We start from the raw sequence: 23128 nt of genomic DNA, 5'->3' as shown, positions 1-23128 counted from the left end.
ACTTCCTTTCCGAAAAGCAAATAGGCACTACTCGACCTTCAATTATAAGGTTTGGAAATCTGACTTATTGGTTGTGGATATCTGTAATTTCAGCATCCGGCTGCCGTTAACGCTTAAGTTGTCATTTCCACTAATACAAATGCTTCAAGTCTAAGCTTGCCACAGGACAACATTCTGAGAGTGCAGTAAGTAATAAACTTTAGTGCTCTGTTGCTGAACAGTCAGGCAAGGCGTGGCACTGCGACCTAAACCTTACTAAGGCCAACACGTGTAAATCCTCTGCATATAGCGATTCTGTCGACTAAATTGTCGGCCATCAGACAAGGGGAGAATCATAAACACAGACAGCGCAGCTTGCGCGAACGAACGAAATGACCGAGGTTACCGATTTCTCTGCCGCACGCTACCCCCACAAAAACTGTCTCCCTACAGTTCTATACAAGAGTACCTCACAGGTCCCACGTATATCTAAAATGCAGCCTCACATGCTCATACATTTATGTGGTTCAACTAACGTGATAATTTCTCGTTACTGTTTCTACTAGGTACCCGTTGCTTGTTGACAGTTGGCGAGTAGTTGTTATGGCAGATGTGTTTCAAAATACAGCGGGTGCGGCATTATTCTATTAGGCTTCGGTTTTTTGCCGTACCTATATATATGGTCCAAAAACCTATAAAAGTGCTGCTACACTCATCGACAGTTCCGTCACGACGCTAGAATACGCCAGAGTACGTGCTATTTATGGTAGTGATTTGCGTTACTTGTTTGTATATCGGTATCTTACTGCTGGCTCGATCTGATCCAATTTATCTTTTCGATTTTTTGAGTATTGTATTAGCTTCAAGATGGGTTGTGGTACCGTGATTTCGTCCTATAGGCTAGATACTAGTAGGGGTCAGATACGATCGGTTACTACGATATATCTTAGGACGTCAGTTAGTTGTTTGGCTTGGTATACCGCTATAATCACACGTACCGATGAATTGTTCGGACAGAGAACAGCGTTAAACCTCGCTAGTGTTTTGGGCGAAGTTACGAATCCCTAACTAGTTCTATAACGTTTTCGTCTAAGCACCTGTCAAACCGTATACGTTTAGTTTGCTTTTTTAGATATTTAATAGATATTAAATTCTTGAACATTATTAACCGTAGAGTGTCTGGTAGAGCGTCGCTTTCTTCGACAATTTATGCTGCTACTGCTTGATGTATAGTAGCCTAAGTACTAAGGTAAAACTCTTCTAGAACGTTCTGTTTCTTACTTTCGTTTTCTATTAAACTGGTCAGGTTTTTTTTGCCCCGGTTGCTTCTTAGAACGGCAGTTTTCGGTTGAAGCGCATCATTCGGACAACAACAGCGGCGACTTTACTTGTTAGCTGACTTAGTCGTTCCACATCAGCGGTAGTTTCAGTAGCAGTTACACTTTTCAATGTATCTCTGCAGGTCCGCCATGCAATAATAGCGTCTAGTTTTACCGCGCGATCTTGCCGTTGCCAGCGATACCACGACACCAGTGAACAGCATCCAGCAATGGCCAGGGAAGTAACGAAGCGGTCGAATGACCATCCAGCCGAACCTGTAATAGCATGCATAAGCCGCGGCGCTGATGCTGGTAGCAACGGATAGCGAACGAAAAAACAGCCACGACCGAATCAGACGACTCGACTGGCTTCTAGAATAAGAGAAACTGCTGCTGCTGCTGCTGCTGCTGCAGCAGCAGCAGCAGCAGCAGCAACGGGTAGAGCATTGACTCTAGTGGCTACGCTCTCTTCGCCTCTGTTAAGCGTTGTCGTTGTCGTCTAGCCATAGACCGGCCAGCAGCAGCAGCAGCAGCAGCAGCAGCGATCAAGCGCTCACTGCTGCTGCCAACCACTGAAGCTTTAGCTGGCTGGCTGGCTGACTGACTGACTGAACTGCTGGGTGCTCGTTCCTGGCTGTGCTGCTCTGTCGTCTCCCCACTCACTGCCCCTTTGCTGCTGGTTCTGCCACCGCTCACTCACTGACTCGCTCGCAGGCTGCTGCCGATGTTGGCCGGTCGCCTGCGGATGTATGCGGTGATGGCGGTGGCTATGGCTGTTGTGGGTTCGTCCGCGCTCGTTCGTTTCGTCGGTCGATCGGTCGGTTGGTCGCCCTGTACTGCCTGCCACTACCGCTGGCTGAGCGCATTGGTTCATCGAGCGAGCGAGTGAGTGCGTGAGTGAGTGAGTGAGCGGGTAAGCCAGCTCAGCTAGCTACTGCCGTCTCTCTCTATGTAAGAAGGCCTGCTGCTGCTGCCGCGCCGCCGCCGCCGCCGCCGCCGCCGCCGTCTCTATGGTCTTCGGCTAGTAGTAGTAGCAGTATTTGTCGTCGCCGGCGTCGTGCTGGTGGTTCGTGGCACCAGTTAGCCAGCCAGCCAGCGCAGCGGGAGCGATGTGCGCGCCGTGAGCGCGGTCGTCCCTCTGCCGGGCGATACCACTCGGAGCAGAGCCGCGCCGTTCGTCCCTGGCGACTGATACGCAGCGCCACGTTCGTCCCTACCACTCAACGAGGTGGAATCGCCCCCGCCTGGCAGAGAACCGACCGAGCGACACGGGTTGATGATGCAGACTGCTGCAAGCAGGCCTGATGGACCTATCTAGCGACGACGACGACGACGACGACGACGACAACACAAAGCAATAGCAGCACATCAGCAACAGCGAGCGTGGCATAGAGAAGCGAACGGGACAGGCGGGCTAAGGCGCAATTGCTAAGGTTGTACGCTCTTTGCCTCTATTGAGGTAATAGAGCTGCAGCGACTGGCCGCACTGAGTGAGAGCGCTCGTGGCAGTTTCTCTGTTAGCGGTCGACGTTAGCGACTGCCTACAGCCGCAAGTACTATTGTTGTCGTCGTGGTGTTTTACACGTATGTGAAAATAAGAGCAACGCTTGCCTAGTTACCTATCCGCCACAGAGGCCGAAAAAAAGGAGGCTCAATGCATATCACCCGTCGGCAGAAGAAACGGGGGCTGAAAACAAAGTCAAGCAATAGTCAGCAGGGGCAGCCGGGAGCGGGTAGTAGACGCTTGGTTGGTTCCTGGCGGAGACCATCGTCAAACCGCCTAGATCATCACATCGAGCTGCTACGAGCGAGTAACTAATAACGAACGAAAAACCACGGCCTGGATGATAACGCTACTACTGTCTGCAGCCGCAATAGCAGTAGAATCAAATTATCAGAATCGTTTGCCTGTTTCGTTGTGTGAAGTCGCGCACAGCAGCGAATACCAGGGAACACGAGCTACAGCAACGGTGAGATGAGGTGATTGCCGTCCGTTCAATGCCCCCCGTTTGTCCGCTTGCCCGCCTCGATCGACCAGACTCGACAAAACAAACACGTATAAAAACGTATCACTCGACTATATAGCGCGCGCGGAAAAGACAGAAAAAGTCAGCCAGCTAGGCAGGCAGGCAGGCAGGCAGGCAGGCAGCCAGTGGAGCGATCTAGCAACGAAGTCTGACCGCTCAAACAGCAAAGGTATTGGTCGTTAGAGACGGAAAGAAAGTAAAAGCTAGCGACCTGGTTTGCCCAGCCACTGATGCTAATGCAGGCGAAAAGAGATAAACATGATAAAGCTGTGGCAATGAAGCTTCTAGTTCCCGCTGCTACAGCAGTTACTGTTGTGCGCTTGGCGGATGAATGTGACGCTATATAGTGAGCGAAATGGTGAACAGCATCGGCAGCAGGGTAGACCAAAGTGCGTACAGACGGAGCAGCGAAGCCGGGAACGTCCGAGTCGGTGGCGGTGGCCATCGTGGTGAAGACGACACCGGCCGAGAATTAGGCTCGAAAAGAATCAGCAGAACGATCGGGCACGGGGGAACGGTATGGAAAGCTGTTTTGATGAAGATCGTAGCGATAAAACTGCGATTACAACCGATGTATCCTGAACGCAAGTGATCGCCGGTAGCACCATTAATAACAATCATCTTCACGCAGCCAACAGACGTCCATCGCCCTATGAACTACCGGGCAAACCGTGTACTAGGCTGAAGCGCCAGCTGCATGCTGCGGCAGCTGTTGTTATTGTTAGAATGACTGTACGCACATAACAATAATATCGGAAGAGCGAGGAATAAATCTAGTGAAAAAAAGGGCGGGTGGGGTGGTGGTGGGGTGATGCACAACGCCGATCCGATCCGTTCCGAGTGTCTATATAGAGTCACAATTTTGTTGTTCGTTTACGTTGCCGCCATCGTTTTGATTCATAATTCGGCACCGAAGCTGTTGCCGTTGTATTGGTAACTGCGGTTGCATTGTCTGATCGGCAACTGCCGCCGCCGCCGCCGCCGCCGCCACCGCAAACTTTGCGGCCACCGTTGACGTGGTCTCTTGTTATCTTCTATTGTTTTCGCCGCACATTAGCCACTGGCAGCAAAGCGAAACATTAACATCGACAACAAATGGCGGTTCGGTGGTATAATACTCATAATTAGGAGCAACTACAATAGCAATAGACTAACGCGAGTATCAACAACAGCGAATGAATCGTCGCTTACGTTGAGGAAGCGTCGAATGAGAGCAAGTCACCAGCGTGACTCCATTAGCTCTCTGTACAACCAGCTTACCTGCAATAGGAATCGCATAATAGATTAGCAACAGAGATCGTGTACATATGGCTTAGCTAAAAGTCCCACCACCACCACCACCGAACCTTTGTCTCCTCTCCTGGGTTTACGCTTGTGCTTATGCTGCGCTTCTCGTATCCGACCTAATCCTTACCACTCCTGCATCAACTACAAAAACTACCACTATTTGCAATCCTAGTTTTGGTACGACGAACGACGGTACAATGTCTCCTTACCATAACGGTTCCTCACCGCATCTGGAGCGCTGCGGTTTATCATTCTGCTGTTCTTATTTGTTAGCGGCATTTCCCAAATAACAACATTCCGCCATAGAACTGGCTGGGTAAGCGAGCGCTGACACTGCTGCTACTGCAAGGACAACACGAGCCGGCAGCTATAGCTGAGTCTACGTTAACAAGGCTCCCAAGAACAGCCACACCAAACAGAATCACCATCAAACATTGACATGAACGCCTATGATAGTTACAGTGATACAGCGAAGATGGCAGGCGGTAGCCACGAAAGCAGAATGATAACAAGAGCAAACGGCCACGTATAAATAGACAATCACAGTAGATAAACATCGCAAGCATGTCGGTGACTAGAATACGCGGATGCGCACATGCATACATCGTACGTCTAATGTCTGGCAGTATGATCTGCACACTGAAGACGTGAGCTCTTTGCACCCGCAAAGTGCTATTGCTCCAAACTGTAGTCGCCAGCCACCAACGGATAATCAGTCACTCGCGTCTTAAAGGAATCAACCAGATGCTGCGAGTGGCGAGCCACCAGGACCCGCAGATCCGTTCCCCAATCATCTAGTATACGTGAACACCTAGTATTTTTCCTACTTAATTCCGACTAGCTAGCTAGCGAGCTAGCTAGAAGATGGCCATAGAAACAAAGGCGATTCATTCAGTGCGTTAGCCTCTACCTCTAGACGTCTACCTCTATATGGGCCGCCGCAAACAGCAACGAGGAACGTTTATGTTCGTAGGAGGTCATACGGACGTGAAGAATTGTCTGGATGCTGCACAGTCGCTCAACCATACAACGCAATGAAAACTGATCAATTTCTATGAAAGAAGGTTACATTATAAATAATAATAGGGAAAGCGTCAGTTTTCTAGTCAATGAATTGGCGGATGAAGCGTCGTCATATTTGGGGGGTTTGTACATCCGAATATTTTCTATGATCACTGAGAATCGGTAGGCAATTTGTACCGTGTAATTAATGCTTGCTATGCCTTTCAACGTACGCACACTTTCATGTGCTAGCTACATTCATACTATTTGGGGTAACGAGCTGCTACTCTAGTATCCGTAAGCAATGATCAGAGACGAAGAGCAGAACATACAACACCCTCAAGTGGCCTCAGGACCTTGGTCGTGCGCGACCTCAACGTACGCGAGTACAGGATAGTCTTCAATGCAGCAGTTCCGTTCAGCATCAGGCTTTAAAGACTCTTAAAAACATCTCAAGCTGATTTTCTCCCCTGTATCCTATCCTTCCTAACGTGGCTGCGGCCATCTTTACATAGTCGAGCATGATAACGATTTGCTGAATAAAGTGTGCAACTTCTGCAACGTATTGCACGAAAAAGCACGCACGTATCTGCGCACCGAAATACTAAATTTTTTTGTTCTTTCCGTACACGCCCTTAAATAGGTCAAGCCACTTGCTTCGTTTGCACAACGGCTGTCCAACAACGTAGTTGCTTCTGCACGTGTTATCAGTGTTTGCCTTATTAAAAACGTCGACCGAAGACAAACAGAAGGAATTAAAAAACCGAGTCAAAGAACACGATTTCCCAGAGTTCATTTGCTACCATTGCCAGGGAGCGCCTTGCCGCATATATCGTACTTATCCAAATACAAATACTGGGACGGTGCCGAAAACGGCTGGATTCGTAGTGAAAGGCCCGCAGCTTTTAGTGCGCCTACGTCAGCCTACTCGATGCGGCAAAGGCCGACAACTATGTAACTGTATACGCCCAAGGCTGATGCTAATTCAACTTCGGTCGTTCGGCAAGGTTCTAATATGGATTTTCAATTTCAGGAGCTAAATCAACAGCGTGAACGGTTCTTAGTATGTATCGTTATGTTCCCTGTTTGAATCATAGCTGCTTTCCTAAATCATGACTTAGACTAGTTTCAAATCGACTGGATGTTTGCCTTCAGCTGTTGTTGTTGTTGTTATTATTGACGTTTCGTCATTTCTTGGAAGGCAGCCTTCATGACGTTATGTACCTATCGTTCCGACAGAGTTGGCGGAAGCTCAATTCCCATGACAAAAGTCAATTTACCCTGTTCGTTGACCTTGCTAAATAAGTTAGAAATGATTCATTAGAACATCAAGCCGATGTCGTGTTAGATTAATAAGTAATAAAGTTCGTTCGACGTTGCCCTATAAAGGAAAAAGGAGACACTGTGTTCGCCTATTTTATCTAAATCGTTCCCTTACTGTATTAAGCAATTGTTAGCACAACACCGAGCACAGTTAACTCAAACTAGTCCAATAAAACGAATTTGTCGTCTCAAGTTCTCGCTGATCCCTTGAACTAGTTAGTTGAAGCGAGAATTATTGGTACGGCTACTGCTACCGTCAATGTAATTGCATGGCGGTCCCTGATAGCTTCGTCCGACCCATAGCCTAAACGGGAGTGGAACTTACGATGACTATGATATAAAATATTAAATAGAGGAAGCCACAAAATATCAGCAGACAACGGGCAAAGCATGCCACAGCCACGACCGGCAATCGCAGCTGAGGTGGATTCTGTTCCGAAGGACGGATAAGGCAGGAGTTACCCTACGCCCAATGGCAACGCGAACAGCAATAGCAGAAAACTTAGCCGTCAATAAAGGCGATGTTTGGCAGCGACAAAATACACTGCACGATATTACGAATTGGTCATAGAGAGTGTTCTAACGATGCAAGCAGTTTAAATGAGATCTATTTTGTCGATTATCTTGTGGTTCTCTGATTGATAAGACTATCAGCCGATCAGCCAGTCGACTATTGTCTATTTGATGGTCATGGAGTACTACGATGATAATAAGCACAGTTTAACGGATCGGTATAACACGAGACACGCTATTTTTCGGCCAAGAAGATTAGCGTAAAGCGTACGTTGATGTGCACCAGCGATGCGCAGTCTAGAGGAAGGGCGATAGCTGCACTGGGCCCTGAGGGAGTAATTCTTAAAAAAAATTGCGTGACTGTATAATACGTCGCGCAGAGAAATCTCCACAGTCCCACTGCATTGCATAGACACATCGATATGGGACAGCTGCATTATCGGAAACCGACCACGGAACAAAAGCAAATATGGAGGATGTGAATCATCAGTCTCGTATTAGCCAGAAACCGTGTAACAGTATTGATAGATCTATGCTATTTACCGTCCGATGGTCGCCTAGTTATCGACCTTAAACTACGATAAAGTCTTCTGTTCGCTATAAAATGCCAGCTCCGGCGCCGTGTCACCTTAGAGATGGTTCTGCATATAACCCGGACATAGACGTTTTCTTCCATGAAAGAAACGACTCGAAATAGTTGTTTTGGCCATATGCGTTCCATACGTCGTACAGTGTAGGCATACGATGCTGGCAATATTATTCAGCGTTCTAGTTATTGATATTGATTACATTAGGTGGTCTGGGCGCAAATGCCATAATCTGGTTGGTGGTAACATCCCCTATGCAAACGATGCCCAAGCTATATTCGATGCGACGCTCATTTATGAGCACATAAACAGGAAACTTAATCCATTTCGATAAGCGCTCGCGTGCCCAAAGCCTCTATCCTTGTGGCAGACTCCATCGGAAAGGCAGCTTTCTTGAGAACTACTTTGAGGGGAACGTCAGTAGTTTGATCCGTGTCCCCCCAGCAACCTACTCAGTCGCCCCCGAAAACGCAACTTCCAAATTGCTACACTTCATCGATGGGCCTATGTGATCTCTCGAAATGAAGCAATATGACGGTGAACCTCCTTTATCTGCCGTACGCGTTCCATAGCCAGTTAACCACAAACGCAGCCTGTCAGACAGATCGACCAGAAACGCCAGGCGGATGAGTACTCAAAAATAGCGCCAGCCACAGCCACTGTGGCAACAGTTGTGTATCAACGAAGTAGATAAAGCCGTATAGAGTCTCCCGTGTAGCGGTGATCCTATAAGCGCGACCAGGCACAATATCAACGTTGGCATTGTTTGGTTTGATACGACCCGTGCATGCACCATTGCCGCGTCATACATGCGGCTTCTGATATACGATACGGTCAATTCATATCATTCGCGAATCATCATGGAGACACAGACAGATAAAAAAACTACGCTGTTGATACACGACGAGGTCGACCAGGTAACTGTATCCGATAGCTATCGTATGCTGCTGCTGCTGCTGCTAACCTCTGTATAGCATCTGCAATGCTGCTGGGCTGGTGTGAACGATATTAGTATCGTCGGAGCTGCTTTTATCGTACCGCAATTGAGTACTTTGTTCTAGCCGCGCTGATTGCACCCTGTATCTCTGTAGACGAGCGTTCTATTGTAGATAATAACTAATGAACGTTAGCCATAACTGCGTGAATGAACGAGCGGCACCACGGCCACCCTATAGTTCACTGTACAGTTCCCACTGCCCAAACGCGAACGGCGATGCGGCGTGACAAAAATACAGACGAGATAAGTGCAATCTCATACTAGACAAATCGGTATACGACATGATAATTATGACGATTACTTAGCAAAATCAACGTTTATTAGTGTTTCGGCTGTTTCTTCACCGGCCGTTATGGACAGCAGGCGATCCACATAGCACATCGAGAGAAAAATCGCTACTCAAATTATAGGACTCTAGCCAATTTTGATATAATTGTGTTATAAGTGTTGGCGCTTCTTCGTGTGTTCGGAACTACTCATATAGCAATAGTGTCGAATTAATTGGGAATATATATATATATATATAGGAACGTGGTATCTGTCCATCCCCAGTCCATATATATATATACGATGGAATTATATTACAACCCGTGCGACAACCTTAGCGGCTAATCAAATGACCAACGCGCGCTTACTTTTCTATAGCCCTTGTGCTTCTCGGTTGTCTAAGTTTCTCGGTACCCGTCGGTAGACGATAGATTTTGCGAACCAGTCACGCGCGCCCACGAACGTTGTTCAGAGCCACGAACGTTACGCGTTGGACGTTAAAAACGTGGATGTGACGCGACGATGTAAATAGACCATTATTACAGTTCTTAAAACATATATATGCGCAGATGTATGTTATGGTCATCATGTCGTACGTAGAGCGAGTTGCACCGGCAAAGCTGTTTTAGAGGAATAATGTAACTTCAGCAATATTATATTTTAACAAACGCCATTTGGGCACATTATTGGGGCACAACGAAGGCCGCCCTCAACAGCGAGTGTGCGTCTGAGGCTCACCAGATGGTGACACCACGTATTTTTTATAGCGCCCACTTTGTGTCTCTCTTTTATTGTTGTTGTTGCTGTTATTCCACAAAGGCAAACAAAGATATTGGAACAAAAATTTCATCAAAAAACTCGAATTTCCTTTTTAACATATTTATCTACGTAGATTTGTCTATTCAGCCACTACCTAGTTGGCTGTTATTAAGAAAAGTCAGCAGAATTCAAAAGCAGCAGACATCAATAATACATGGGCAAAATAATGAGTCAACCCGCCGAGGACCGCGGAATCGGCAGAACTTCGAAACGGCTTACAGAAAATCGTCATTTCCTTTTAGGGAATAGGACAACAGTGAGAATTCGCGACGCTGAATAGTCGTCGTCGTCGTCTGTGCTTTACTGTCCCATCACAGCACTAAAACGTTATGTCTGTCTGTATAAAGGCCCTGCTTCCTCTGCCGACATTTTGCACACAGCGAGCCTGTGTGCCATGGTCCCAGTTCCTGCACAGCCAGCCCAGGAGAGAAGCGAGAGTTGCTGCTCTCTAGAATCGCTTGAATGAAAATTACTGCTAGGGACAGTCGCAGTGACAACAGTAGCGACGATATTGCTTTTCACCTTTCTTATTTGCTCGTCGTTTGCTTCCTCCGAGGCAGTATTATTGGTTTTTCCTTGAACGGATCGACCGGCAGCCGGTCAGGCAACGAGACAATGTCGTACAATTAATTGTTCTCTTTATGATTTTGCTGCTTTCGTTTACCCCTCCACTTGTATATATAAAAATGATATACATTTTTCGCCTTTTTTTCTAATTTTCCACTTCCTCTCTCTCCCACGACTCTACCACCAGTACCACCGCCCGCGCCGTCGTCGCTGAGGCAAAGACTGATTAGGTGCTGCCTCCCTCAGCGGCAGTCGTACGATAGCATAAACAAACGCTTGGTGTTTTTGCGACAGTAGCAGAGAAGCATGCGATTCAGTATAGATGTATACACACACGCGCATACTCAACGACCTCCAGCATCACAGACACCAACTGCAATAGCAGCAGCGGCAGCAGCAGCACCAGTCACGGAACGACGATGATGCTACCGCTGCCGCTGCTGCTGCTGCTGCTGCTGCTGCTGCTGCTGCTGCTGCTCGTGATCTGTCCATATGATGGTGGCACGGGCGTCAATAGGCTCTGCAATCGCCGCTGTACACCGATCAATGGACGCTACATCCCAAACCATCTTGACACCCTTTGCGTCCGGTTCAGACCCAACGCTGGTAAATATTCCTTAGACCACAGGTAATTCGTTTGTTGTAAAGTGTCTTCCTCCTCGTTCGCCTGAGTCTGACCGGCCGGCCGGCCGGCTGGTTGGTTTGCCTGTCTGTCCACTTGTCTGAGCTGCCCGTCGCTCGACGGTACATGACACTATGCCTTACCACTTTTACCATTGCTACGGCGGCTGCTGCTGCTGCTGCTGCTGCTGCTGTTACTACTAGCGTTTCTCTGCTAGCGCGCGAGTAAGCAAGCGTCCGTCCGACGGACCAGCCGACCAATCAGGTGGTCAAGCCAGCAGCTAAGAAACATGAACGCATTTTTCGCTCTCTGGTCGTCGCTGTTTCTCGCGTTGCCTCCGCTACTAGCAGCGCAATCGCAAGGAACACTATAAGAATCAGCCATCAGAGCAGCGAAAGCGCTCCTATGTAATGGAAGAATAATGTCTCTGCCACAGCGTTCAGCAGCGGTACAACGAACCAGCCGAATGGTGCACAGTGCAAGTGAGGCACCGAACCAGCTGGCGTTGAGCACGGGATCGGGACGGCGACGAGCAGAAAGGCTGAACTTCTTCATCAACGCTCATTACCGTGGTCTTTAAGGGGGGAGAGGCTACGCTCACCGAGCTTAGCCGGGGTCGCTGTCATATGCGCTTCTGCAAATGGTTGTGGCGATGGCTATGGCAGCGTTGATTATAACTATCTATCTACGCAAGGCCTCGTCGCTCCAAGAATCACCTGGATCGTTCTTTTCGGTTTGAGCTGACTTTTCCCCGTTGCTCCCGTCATCTGCCGCTCGCAGGTTCTGCCTCTGCATCTGCTACCTCTTAATTCAGTTTCACGCACGCTACCACAGTGCCTCACGGCGGAGCCTCGTCCCGACGGATCGGAGCGCATCAGGCGGCGTTGCTGGCCGGCTGCCGACGCCAACGATTGCTGACAGCGTCTTTTCCATCGGCAGTTATTCTGTCCACTCTGCTCTTCTGATAGTGGTGATGGTCCGGCCGAGGATATACTCTGGAACTGCAGTTAGCGAACGAATTGACAATGAAGAAACGACGGAGCTCTCGATGTAGCGGCAATCCGCTGGTAGCAGCTGTGGCGACGCCGAGCGGAGTCGTTATCCACCAGCCGCGACTCCACTACAACAGCGCAACAACCACTAATTCTGCCACGGCGAGAGCGAGTAGATACATAATAGTGATAGTAACTGTAATGACCAGTTAGGAGAAAATGGTTGTTGTTGTTGCAATGGCGAACGGGAGGCGACGACAGCGTTGGCGATGATGATTGCCGCGGTGGCGGTTTTAGTGTTACATTACGATGATGCAGTGCGAACTGCGCTACAAAAAAGATAACACGAGAACACCAAGCGACGACACTCGCGTTTGCAGCTGGTAGTACGGAACGCCGCAACTCTATTGCTGTTGTCAGCAGACGATCCATTGATGTAGGGCCGTTCACAGACCCAATGAACAATGATATAGAAGAGACAGACTCTCGTGTTCGCGAGCAGCCGGGGGCCGTCAACCAGAATCGAGACTGCAGACACTGGATGCTGAAGCTACAAACGGAACCGATCGCTTTTGGATCTCGTAAAAAGTCGCATCGCACAGTTCTCGCCATGTTGAAACTATAAGGAAATGGCGCATAAACGTACCGACAGACGGCCGATGGAGGCGTTATGTGGCGTAACACCCTCGCCGTAACTTCCATTCAACCCCTTTCACGTCGGCTGGCGGTGGACGTGAGACGCGGGACAACGCAGGACATAACAAAACAACAACACACATTTAAATATCTAGTAACCGACATAGAGCAGCATCCAAGCACTACTGATGTACACTAAAGCAATTGCAATAACAGCAGCGACGTCAGCGCCACGCCGACCAATAACGTACTAAAGTTGTGCCATGACTGGCCAGCAACAGGTGCTTTAACTACTAGACATCTCCGCTAGTGATCTTATTTTTGTGCCTAGTGAAGGAAAAAGACTCCGAGCAAGAATATCGTTGCTTCGAGTCTTCTAATGTTGGATGCTGGGCTTGTCGTGTGGAGAGGGGACTCAAAAGGAGTCCGTTCGATTAATGACCCCACTCATCAAACAATAAGATTGACTGGTGTTGCCTTCGCAATATTTGCGCCGTGTACAGCCTTTCGGTGGTCTTCTGCGTGCCAGCTGCATTGAGCAGGACAATACATTTAGATGCGCTTGTCGCATGAACTAATTTCGTTTCCCGTTTGGTCATTCGGCCGTCTACCCTTTAGCATATCACATAGACCCACGGACGCATCAAAAAGTCGTGGAGCCAGATTGCTCATCTCGCGCAACTTATATTGCTGCTAAAATTATCATACTTAAGATTATCATCTTGGCGTGTGATAGCATCTGCTAGATGTAGTCTTGGCGGAGTAAGAAAGGGGTCGGCAATGTCTTTTCGTTAAAACTGAAACGAGTTAATATACCAAAGCCTATTAAATATATACTAAAAATCAGGTGAATAGACTAGGTAGCTGCTAAGTAAATTAGTATAACATAAAATTTATCCTAAGAACACACGAAATCTAGTTGAATTAACATGTTGGCTCTAAACTCGGTAACCAAATTCAGAGAAATCTTGCGGTACGTGTGTACACGCTTCACGTAAAAGTGAATTGGGCCCTGTCCGTATGTCAACTCACATAACTATTATAGCGGGCATCTTGGTGAAGCTTGCACGTACATCGCCTGTTTACTTCAATTACAATGTATTACAAAAGCGATCACTCAAAACGATCGTAAATCGATATTATGCATGAATCGTAGACAGCCAGCAGCAGGAAATGACGAAACCTTCCGCTTATACAAGCGACGCATCAAGAGGGCTTTTACGGTGACTATTTTCGCAATCAGGTGCAATCTTAAACAGAACTTCAGTCTCGTTGTTGAAGTAGCTTCTGTTGCTGTTGTTCGGCCCACGCTTTCCGCGCACTTTTGATATAATCGATTGTCTGGAGCTGACTGATCTAGCCAAATCCGCACTGGACTGCATTTTAGCATTGCAGGTAGAGATATAGGCTTATATAGGTTGCAAAGGCAAGGCCACTTACAATGGCATCGATCGGCTTTCGACGACCGCTATCCATTCCCCTCGAAGAACAGAGTTTGCCACGGAGTGCGTGTGACGCGAAAGCGAGTTCGGCCGACCAACGCTAAAAAATGTAATGCTCATAGACGCCTGTGTAGGATTCTGAATTGGCAAAGAAGAGGTAGGTTGGCTGTAGTTATAAACGCGTTTGTACCTGAAGTATGTTTTTTGAAAGAAAGCGATATAGTGGATCTTATGACAGAGTTGGCCTTGATCAGGGGAAAGGCTGACCACGGAAGTAGTATAGATACCAGTCATTAAATTTAATTGCTAGAAAAGTATGGACCCGTTTCTTAAAGCATATAGAGGTAGCTTGTTTATATGAGAATGAAACTGGAAAAATACAAGAACCTGAAAAATACATCTTGGACGTTCGACTCGCATAGGAGACGAGGAGGCCGTGAATTACTTAAGCTTAGTCCATTCCTTACTGGTTATCTGGTCTCTAATTGTCTCAATTGCTTACGGTCCATTCGATTGTAGTATATAACAATTCATGAAAGAAAACTGAATCTTTTACGTCAAAAAAAAAAAACGGCGAGCGCTCTCCTCCATTTTTCTAACGTTCTTTTGCTCCTTTGCCTGAATTCGGATATTATCAAATGACATGAAGAGGGGTGGATAGGAGTTCCTGTAAAAAGCTTAGGGTGAAGGGTAGCGAGTCACAGCACAAAGATCCCCTCTCGTTCTACCTACTTTATCTCATACTGGTCCATAGTAAAACGGTGACTGGCTACTGTCGACAGCGTGCTATTATTGTAGTTAACAATCTGTCGTGTGTCATTTGTCGGCGCAGCGGCAGCTACAGCAATCCCGATAAATACCTTCCCCTAGCTTTTTTTTCTAGTGAATTGTATCCAACACTTCTGAGGCCCCATCTGGTTGTAGAAGCCTGCGGGCTTCAAAAAATTGAAAATACCACGATCACCGGTATCAGAACTTAGATATGCGTGCTGCTGTCAGCCGTCATCGTCTGCTAGAGAACGCCGGATGCTCTAGCCACAAAGCTGCTTGCTTCCTTTGCTTTACCAGTGATGCTGTTGTTGTTACTGTTATTGTTATTATTGTTGCGTGATTTAGCTTAGCATCACTGTCAGCTGCAGTATTGACAGCATTCGGAGGGCGTTCGTTTAAATCAACGCGCATCGCATCGCATCGCATCGAGTCGGATCGGATCGGATCGGATCGTAGCAAAGTAAACGGATGCAAAACTCATCAGCCTTGCACTGTGATTACTAGGAAACACAATAGCAACGGTTTGGCTGTCCGGTGCCATGTGTCATTTTGCTTCACTGATGGATTTTGCAATGAGGATGTGATAGTTGGTTCCCTGTAGAGTCCGGAGTGCTTTTGCGGTGCACGTAACTTTGCATCGTCAAGCTGCACGATCGGCGGGACTCACAGGTATGACCACCAGCCACCGGCAGCGGCCAATAGCTCTTGCAACGGGGACGGTGCAGCAGTGGGTCGAAGAAATGAGTCAAATTCAGACTGCTTTTACCACACCCCCGCGAAAATTCAAACTGAACAGCACAACACAGCACAGCACGAACGAATGAACGAATTGGTGGTCGAACATCAAGCGCAAAGCACGACGGTCCAACCAAATCTGATGTTGGCGAAGACGAAAGATCATCACGTGAGCACCGAAGTTAAACGATGACGGCGGAGTCGCCACCGAACAGAACGCGTCGGTACACAGAAATAGCTAGCAATACCGTTGCTAGAATTTTGTATTGTGGCCGTAACTGTTTTTTCTTGTTTGAGCAGTCTTAAAGAATACCCGAGATCATTCATAGAAACATATAATAATTGTGTGTATTTGCAGATGGCAGGTAATGTACGCTTCATATATGCCAAGCGCTTCATTTGTCGACATCACAACTTCACAGTCGCGTTTGACCGCGAAGTATATGCAAAATTATGTTCGTGTGCCTTTCGCATTCGCGCTACATTATCAACATGCGTTTCGGTGTGCGCGTGCCCGCTATCGAGCCACTCAAATCTTAGCTCTATTCTCGTCTCTAAACATGCGTCACCGAGCAGAATCAGAGCAGTTCGCGCAGATAAGTAAGCACGTTAATCCTAACATTGTATAGTGTCATCGAATATTCAGCGTCTCTATTTGGTGAGGTTAAGCAGACGTTTTGCCATATCGATCCTCTAGTTCTATTTCGTGCTTTCGGTCTGTTTCAAGGATTGCCAATCGAGTGTCGTTTTGTTTATTGGCTCTTACGTGTTGTTTGTCAAACGTAAACGACGTTATTACTTTTGTAGTATAAAAAAAGCACCACTGCTACTCTTTACATAGTTATGCTTGCGACGTTTCTTTGCTGCCTAAGAAAAACAACGCTCATAGACGACCGTCAAGTGTTTGCGTGGCCGGCCGATCCCACATGCCTGGCAGGTTAACCTATACTGTCCTAGTTAGCAGGCTCGACGTTGCCACTTAGATCTACACGACAAGTTAACGGCTTCGTCGCCGCCGTGGCCATCCGCAAAAACAACACTGTGCAGCCGCCCCTGTGGCAGTAGCAGTCACAGCAACAACAGTCATGCGGCAATTTAAGCCGACAAACGACTACCAAATGCCACGACCCCCATCGTGTTTCTGTCTCAACGACAACAGCGGCTTAGCCATTGAGCGAGCAATATGGAGAGGTATGGCGATAGTTCGAATCCTATTGCGCACTAAACAGACAGACAAAGCGAGAGAGAGAAGAGGAAGGGTGAGTTCAGTGGGGGGCGGGAACATCGGTACGGGAACAGCCCCGCCAACGACGACAAATGACACAATGGAAGACCAACACAAGAAACAGGAAAACAGCAGGGCAACACAGAGTAAACCGCTTTGTCATCGTTGTTTGTTGTTTGTTGTTGTCGCCGTCGTTGTCGTCTTTTCATCGGCCTCGCCTCTCGTTGCTGTAGGAGCGCTAACAACTGCAGTATCTCAAGCATACATCCATGTGCAAATCTACGACAGGTTTGCTTCGTCGGTAATAAATCTGCTGACTACGGGGCAATCAACGAGAGCTCGCCAACGCTAGAGGCTAACAGCCGGAAACTGAGAGTATCACAATGCGCTGTAGTATGACAAGAGTCCTATCCGCCACTCTATTAGACAATTGACCACAAAATGGGCTGAAAGTGTATGTTACGAGGTTAGTATCACTGCCAATAGCAGCAGCAGCAGCAGCAGTGACGGCAGACCAAAACAGTACGAAAACAGAAGGAACAGACGGCGAAAAGCAACGATAGGAATAGGGTCAGAAGGAGCAGCTCTGTCGTCGTACCATAGCGCCGAGTTGATTCGCATCGTTGTAAATAGACAGACTGATGGCGGCCAACGTCGCTTCGTTGTTTGTGCGTAAGACAGACGCCGTATAGACGAAACACCTACCATTACGGTAACGGCAGCAACCAGGAACCAACAGAAACGCCATGCTGTAAGGACGTCTGGCCGGGAAAACACCAACAACAATCGGCTAAAAGCTGCCTTCCAATAGCCCAAGCATCTGAGCAACGTTGACTGTCGTTTCGCTCGGATTGCGCTAATATCACGAGGACAACACGCCAATAGTATCTCAAAGGGCTGACGGAAAAAGTATTCAAATAACAAAAATAACTGCTGTTGTGACTGACCGACCGACCGCCAACAGGAACTGCAGTCAGTAGCAGCCTAGGTTGTCCTGTTTGTTTGCTTCGCTGAACGTCTACTCCCTGTTTTCTCGCGTCTTCCCGGGTCTGCTCTAACGTCAATAGATGAGACGACGACGACGACGAAAATAGCGTGGAAAAAAATTATACCAACAGAGACTGTATATACCGAATGTACTCTAGACCCGTATTGGAAACAGCTAGGTCCAGTAAAAGCGAGCTAATTCTAAATGAAGTTGATGACGCCTATTGATGCTGGTCACAATTCCAGTAGAAACGGACACGGTTGTCATAAGGACAGAAGCGAATATTGACTGAGAATGCTCCAAGCTACGGACCATTGGTGGCGCTTCGTTGTTGTTGTTATTATATTATTATTAACTATTTATTGAATAGCGCAAGCAATGATACGAATATAATTAACTAGTTAATTATTGCTTTCACAACTACCCATTATCATCGGAGTTTAATCATTAACTACAGCAGTAAGTTGACTAGTATCAGCCTAACTTACAATCCCTTGAAGAGTTACATACAGCTGCACTGAATGTAGCACAACAACAGATTAGCAACCGGTTCAAAATACACCATCTGACCTTTCAACACAGATGATTGATGTTGGTGGAAACGTGTGAACAGGAAAGTGTTCCCGTTTACATTGGCCTTTTTGAGTATTTTGCCGTTTCACATTTGAGAAATTGGGTTAATCCCATTTCACGTTAACACCGTCATCATCATTACCAACACAAGATCGGGATCAAATGCTTCACAAACATTATAGCGCTACGTAAAACAGCGACCAAATATAGTAGCTTGCTGTAAGTTCAACTTCTATTTAACAAACAAGTTACTTTTCTCCTCTGAGAATGCTGCTAGAAGCGTTCGTTGGTAGCGGTCAGATAACCAATTTACATTTACTCGGAGCATTTAACTTCATTCGCATTTATAGTGAAGCACGTATGGCTTGTAGGATTGCAGGTCTACAAGTGGCAAGCCTCGTATCGTTACTAATAATAAACAAAATAACAGTTAGGGAAGTCGTAGTGAACTAAAATTCAAAAGATTTCATTGCCGCGCTTCGTTCTGCTCTCCGCGCCTTTGTTCTTGTTAAACAGTCGCATCCTCAAATATCAACATGACCAACTACGACTATCATTGCGATAGCGGAGTGTCTGCTAGCACATTTCGAAGCGTTGGGCTGCGTCGTTATCGATTCGTATCGTCTATTTAGGCGACGGACAAAAACAACACGACCGTAATGTCATCCCACTTTTCCGTCCTCTAATAGCCTAGGCAGAATATGCTATCAGGCATAGGATGCCTGCACTGGCTGAGACCGCACTGCTAAGCATTTCACAAGGTTCCACCCAGGACCAGGACAGTTTGCCGTTAGAGAAACTTTGCTGCTGTTGCCCACCCGTTTTTGTGGTCCTTGCTGGCAGTATCATCAGCTACTCATGTCGCTACAAGTTGGCACTGTAGCACCGACAAGTATTCGATAGCGAAAGTTGTCCTAATCGCTTTTTAGCCTGGTCCCTTCGGTTGCCGCCTGTATACGTTAGCATATCGTAGCCTATCGCGTCCTCTTTGACACTGCTTGCCGCTCGCCCAGCGGCTGGTACCTGGTATTCGCCGCATCAACTCGGCTGCATAAACCTACCTGAAAGTAGCGTCTATCGCTTATATACTTTACTTTGATTTTATAGTTAGTTGGAAAATGCGAAAGGAACAAACGCGGGGAGCTAAATTTGCTGTACAAAGTTTCTTCTGTGGTATGTCCACGTACGCCAGGATGATTTCCATACTCTTTTTTGTGTCGACATTCTATGTGTGTCATCCTAGCAGTTTACGCGATCTCGCCAGGGTTTCTCCTTTCCTCTGCCCAACGCTGCCATTACCACTGCTGTAGGCAAGACAGATCAGTAGAAACAACATCTAAAAATATAGCCGCCGTAATGGCTTCGATATGAAGTTGTACGTCTAACAAAACTAGCCTGATGTATGCTACTGTTTATTACCGCCAGTAACGTCAGTCAATGGTCAATGCCGGTAAGCGTTGATGGTAACTTTCAAACCCTAGCAGGGACTACAGTTTCGTTGCCTAGCAAACAGCAACGCGCTGGCCAATCTACCCTAAGCTAAAAGTCCATACGTATTCTACACAGCGGGAGGCAATAATCACAGGAAGCATAGCAGAAACCCTATTGCAGGTTCGTTTGAGCCGGTTCCGCGACACGGTGCGCTGTTGCCGTCGTGTCCGTCGGCCCGCGGCGACGATAGTGGCGGCAAGCAAACTTCAAAGAGAAGTACGGCCGCTCGATTACTCGATGCTAATTGTTTATTTGTTTGGTAGTCGGCGTTCGCTAAGCGAATGATGACGCCGATGGCAAAGAGAGTAGTTGGCTGACTCGGCGCGGTAACTGACTGACCGGCTAAGATTTCTCCGTAGAATCGCGCGCTCTCCATTTGTAAATACTACTGTCCTATCTGGCATCTTCGTGCTTGTCTGAGTCCGCTAGCTCCTGCGGATTCTGCTGCTGTTCGAGCTGCAGTAGTTGTCGCTTTGTTGCCATCTCGTACGGACGGAGGGACCGACCGATCGGCACAGCGACAGATAGGGTCAACAACCCGTAGCAGGCCGACGCCAAGCTAAAACGAGCCACCAAAACTAACAGCAAGCGCGTAGTCGTCGACCAATGTCAGCTCTGCTGCTGCTGTAATCAAGCCGAACTGGAACTAGCGTCCAGCGCAGGCTTTATCTGTCGGCGAAGCGACACTCTTTTTTGGCGACAGCAACAGCTCCAGCATGAATGTTGATGAGCGAACGACGCCCGCACCACCTTCTCTATTGAGAACCGTCCGGCGAGAGCGCTCTCGCGTCGGCTGTTGCCATTAACGACATCAGCCGCGAGAACGTCACGATGCGACTTGTAACTGGCCACAACATGCAATTCACCTAGCGCGCTAATGTGGCGTCTACCAGCGTCGTATGGTGGCCCGGCTCTATCGGAGCCTACAATATGCCATAACGGTTCCCGTTAAGCTGCCGCAGCCACAGCGCTCTACGACGGTGATGTTAGAAGAAGTGTACGGTTCGTCTCGTCCTTTCCTTTTCCTTCTCGCTCTGTCTCTTCTCTTTATTTCTAATCCTATTCTGTGTTGCTGCGCATGAAAAGAGCTGCGTCAGCGCTGTGCTGATCGGTATCACCGCTGCGTGCCCTTTCCCTTGTTAGTATCGGTTATGTTTACGCTTCTCTTTGTCCATCGATAGCAAGGTGACTGATCGTAAAGTGGCCGAGGCAAGAGTCCGTCGCGGTAAAGAAGACTCGTTGTCTTCATTTTTTCGCTCTATTCTGTCGTCGTATTTCTCTTTTCGACCGTGCTCGTTAACTTGTATCTCGTTGAGGCTTTCCGTGCATTTTCCTATGCGCGCTCGGCCTACGAAGCCTTGCCGCCGGTCGAGTTGCAGGACAAGTCACCGGCAGCTCGGAACAGTTCTACGAAGCGACACCGGTTCCATACGAAAAGTACATGTGAACACAACAACAACGTAGACGACGGCGACGACAGCAAGAAACAGGATTGTCAAAAAAGGAAAATGGCGATAATGAAAGAAAAATAGCATCACAATTCCTTGCATCGGGCTACTACTAGCATCGAAGGGTTTCTCCCGGAATTGCCGTCAGGCAACAGCGACACAAGCGAACGAATTGTTGCAAGATCCAGCAGGTAGCATCCAACGTACGCTCATCGACAGCAGCAGCAACAGTCCGTGAAGTAACAAGAGCCAATTGCTACAACGCCCTGTAGCAAAGGTGACGATACAAGCCTGTTATCTCCTTCTTCCCTTGATGGCCAGTCCTTTCTCACTAACCGATGATGGCCGCTTTTCGTCAACAACGAGCGACTGGCAACACAACTTCAACAGGGAACAATCAAACGCGTTTATGCCGTGCACACAGATGTGCCAGCGTCCGCTTAACGTGTCGGCCGCAATACAACGGCTGCGCGGCGAGGGCTCCAAGAAGCTGCTGCTGCTGCTGTCGCCACAGCCGTAGCATCTGAAACCTGCGTTGTATTGCGTCTCTTGGCCAGTGTCAATTTTTTCTGCCTTTTTTTCGGTCTCTATTTTGCTCTCTGCCGACGCCGTACGTAGCCCCAGAACAACTCTAAACGGTCAACGAGACATGGCTACATCACGGCTTCGCCGACGGGCCATCATTAGGCAGCTGGCATAGTTATCGCCTGGTAACGTTTGGTCGTCATTTACTTCTGACACTCTGACTATTGCCAATAGCACATAGTAAAATAGTCAAGACCTCTCGCTGTAACACACAACTCAGGCCACTGCTGCATCGCAACCATCGCTCCGCTCTTCGGACAGGTAAGCGGCTCGCGGCGGCAGAAATCGAGTTCGCGTCGGACGCCCAACGCACGAGCGCATCCAATCCCCCGTCGTCACCACAATCCGTTGCTGCTGTGTCAAGTGTTACAAATGGCGTGGCCAATAAAATGGCGCCAAGCGTCGTTACAACAATGGACGCTTCGGCTGTTGGTGCTGCCCTATGCGGGTGCTAGTTGGAAACTGAGCTGGCTGAAGAGCGTTCTCTCGCCACCTGAATGCGTCTCTTTGACGTTGCGAACCTGCATATTCTATTGTTACCTGTTGTCGGTGGCCGTCGGCGTCATGCTGATGCCTGATACCGTTTATATATCGTCTACCGTGTGCCGATGTGACCCACAGGGTCAAGTTCCTAGTCCCATCTAAAGAAAAATACGGCAAATGTTGCGAGACGAATAAGAGTATTACTGGGTGTGTTATTCATGGGGCTTAATGCTTCCCGCGCTAAGAAAAATTTTTTCCCGCTTTCCCGCGAAATCAGAAAAAGAACTAAACAATGCAAGTGACACCAGCGAAAGCAAGGAAACCTCGCTAAGGAAAGAGAGATCACACTAGTACCCGCGCCTGTATCAATGCTCAGCAAATAATGCCTACCAGAGGACAGCGCCTTGAACTAACGTCTCTAGCTTGCAACAGCACTTAAAAAAATTCACA

General features: G+C 47.9%; 1 protein-coding gene and 1 long non-coding RNA gene across 3 annotated transcripts in view; both read right to left on the bottom strand.

Annotated features, from left to right (window-relative positions):
• Positions 1 to 12918, bottom strand: part of LOC147754866 (uncharacterized) — a 36914-nt gene extending 23996 nt beyond the window's left edge. For both annotated transcript variants that reach the window (XR_015329940.1, XR_015329941.1), the window contains exons 1-2: positions 4822 to 12918; positions 4517 to 4585 (exon numbers count right to left, since the gene is read on the bottom strand). This is a non-coding gene — a long non-coding RNA (uncharacterized LOC147754866). The remainder of the gene's footprint in view (positions 1 to 4516; positions 4586 to 4821) is intronic.
• LOC111253461 (uncharacterized) overlaps positions 1 to 23128 on the bottom strand; it is a 132311-nt gene that overhangs the window by 66121 nt on the left and 43062 nt on the right. The window lies entirely within an intron of this gene.

This window comes from Varroa destructor, unplaced genomic scaffold, assembly GCF_002443255.2.
Source record: "Varroa destructor unplaced genomic scaffold, Vdes_3.0 BEIS01000006.1, whole genome shotgun sequence".
Taxonomy (NCBI): Eukaryota; Metazoa; Arthropoda; class Arachnida; order Mesostigmata; family Varroidae; genus Varroa; species Varroa destructor.
The sequence above is the reverse complement of the archived record's forward strand: the minus strand, read 5'-3'. Positions and strand labels throughout refer to the sequence as shown.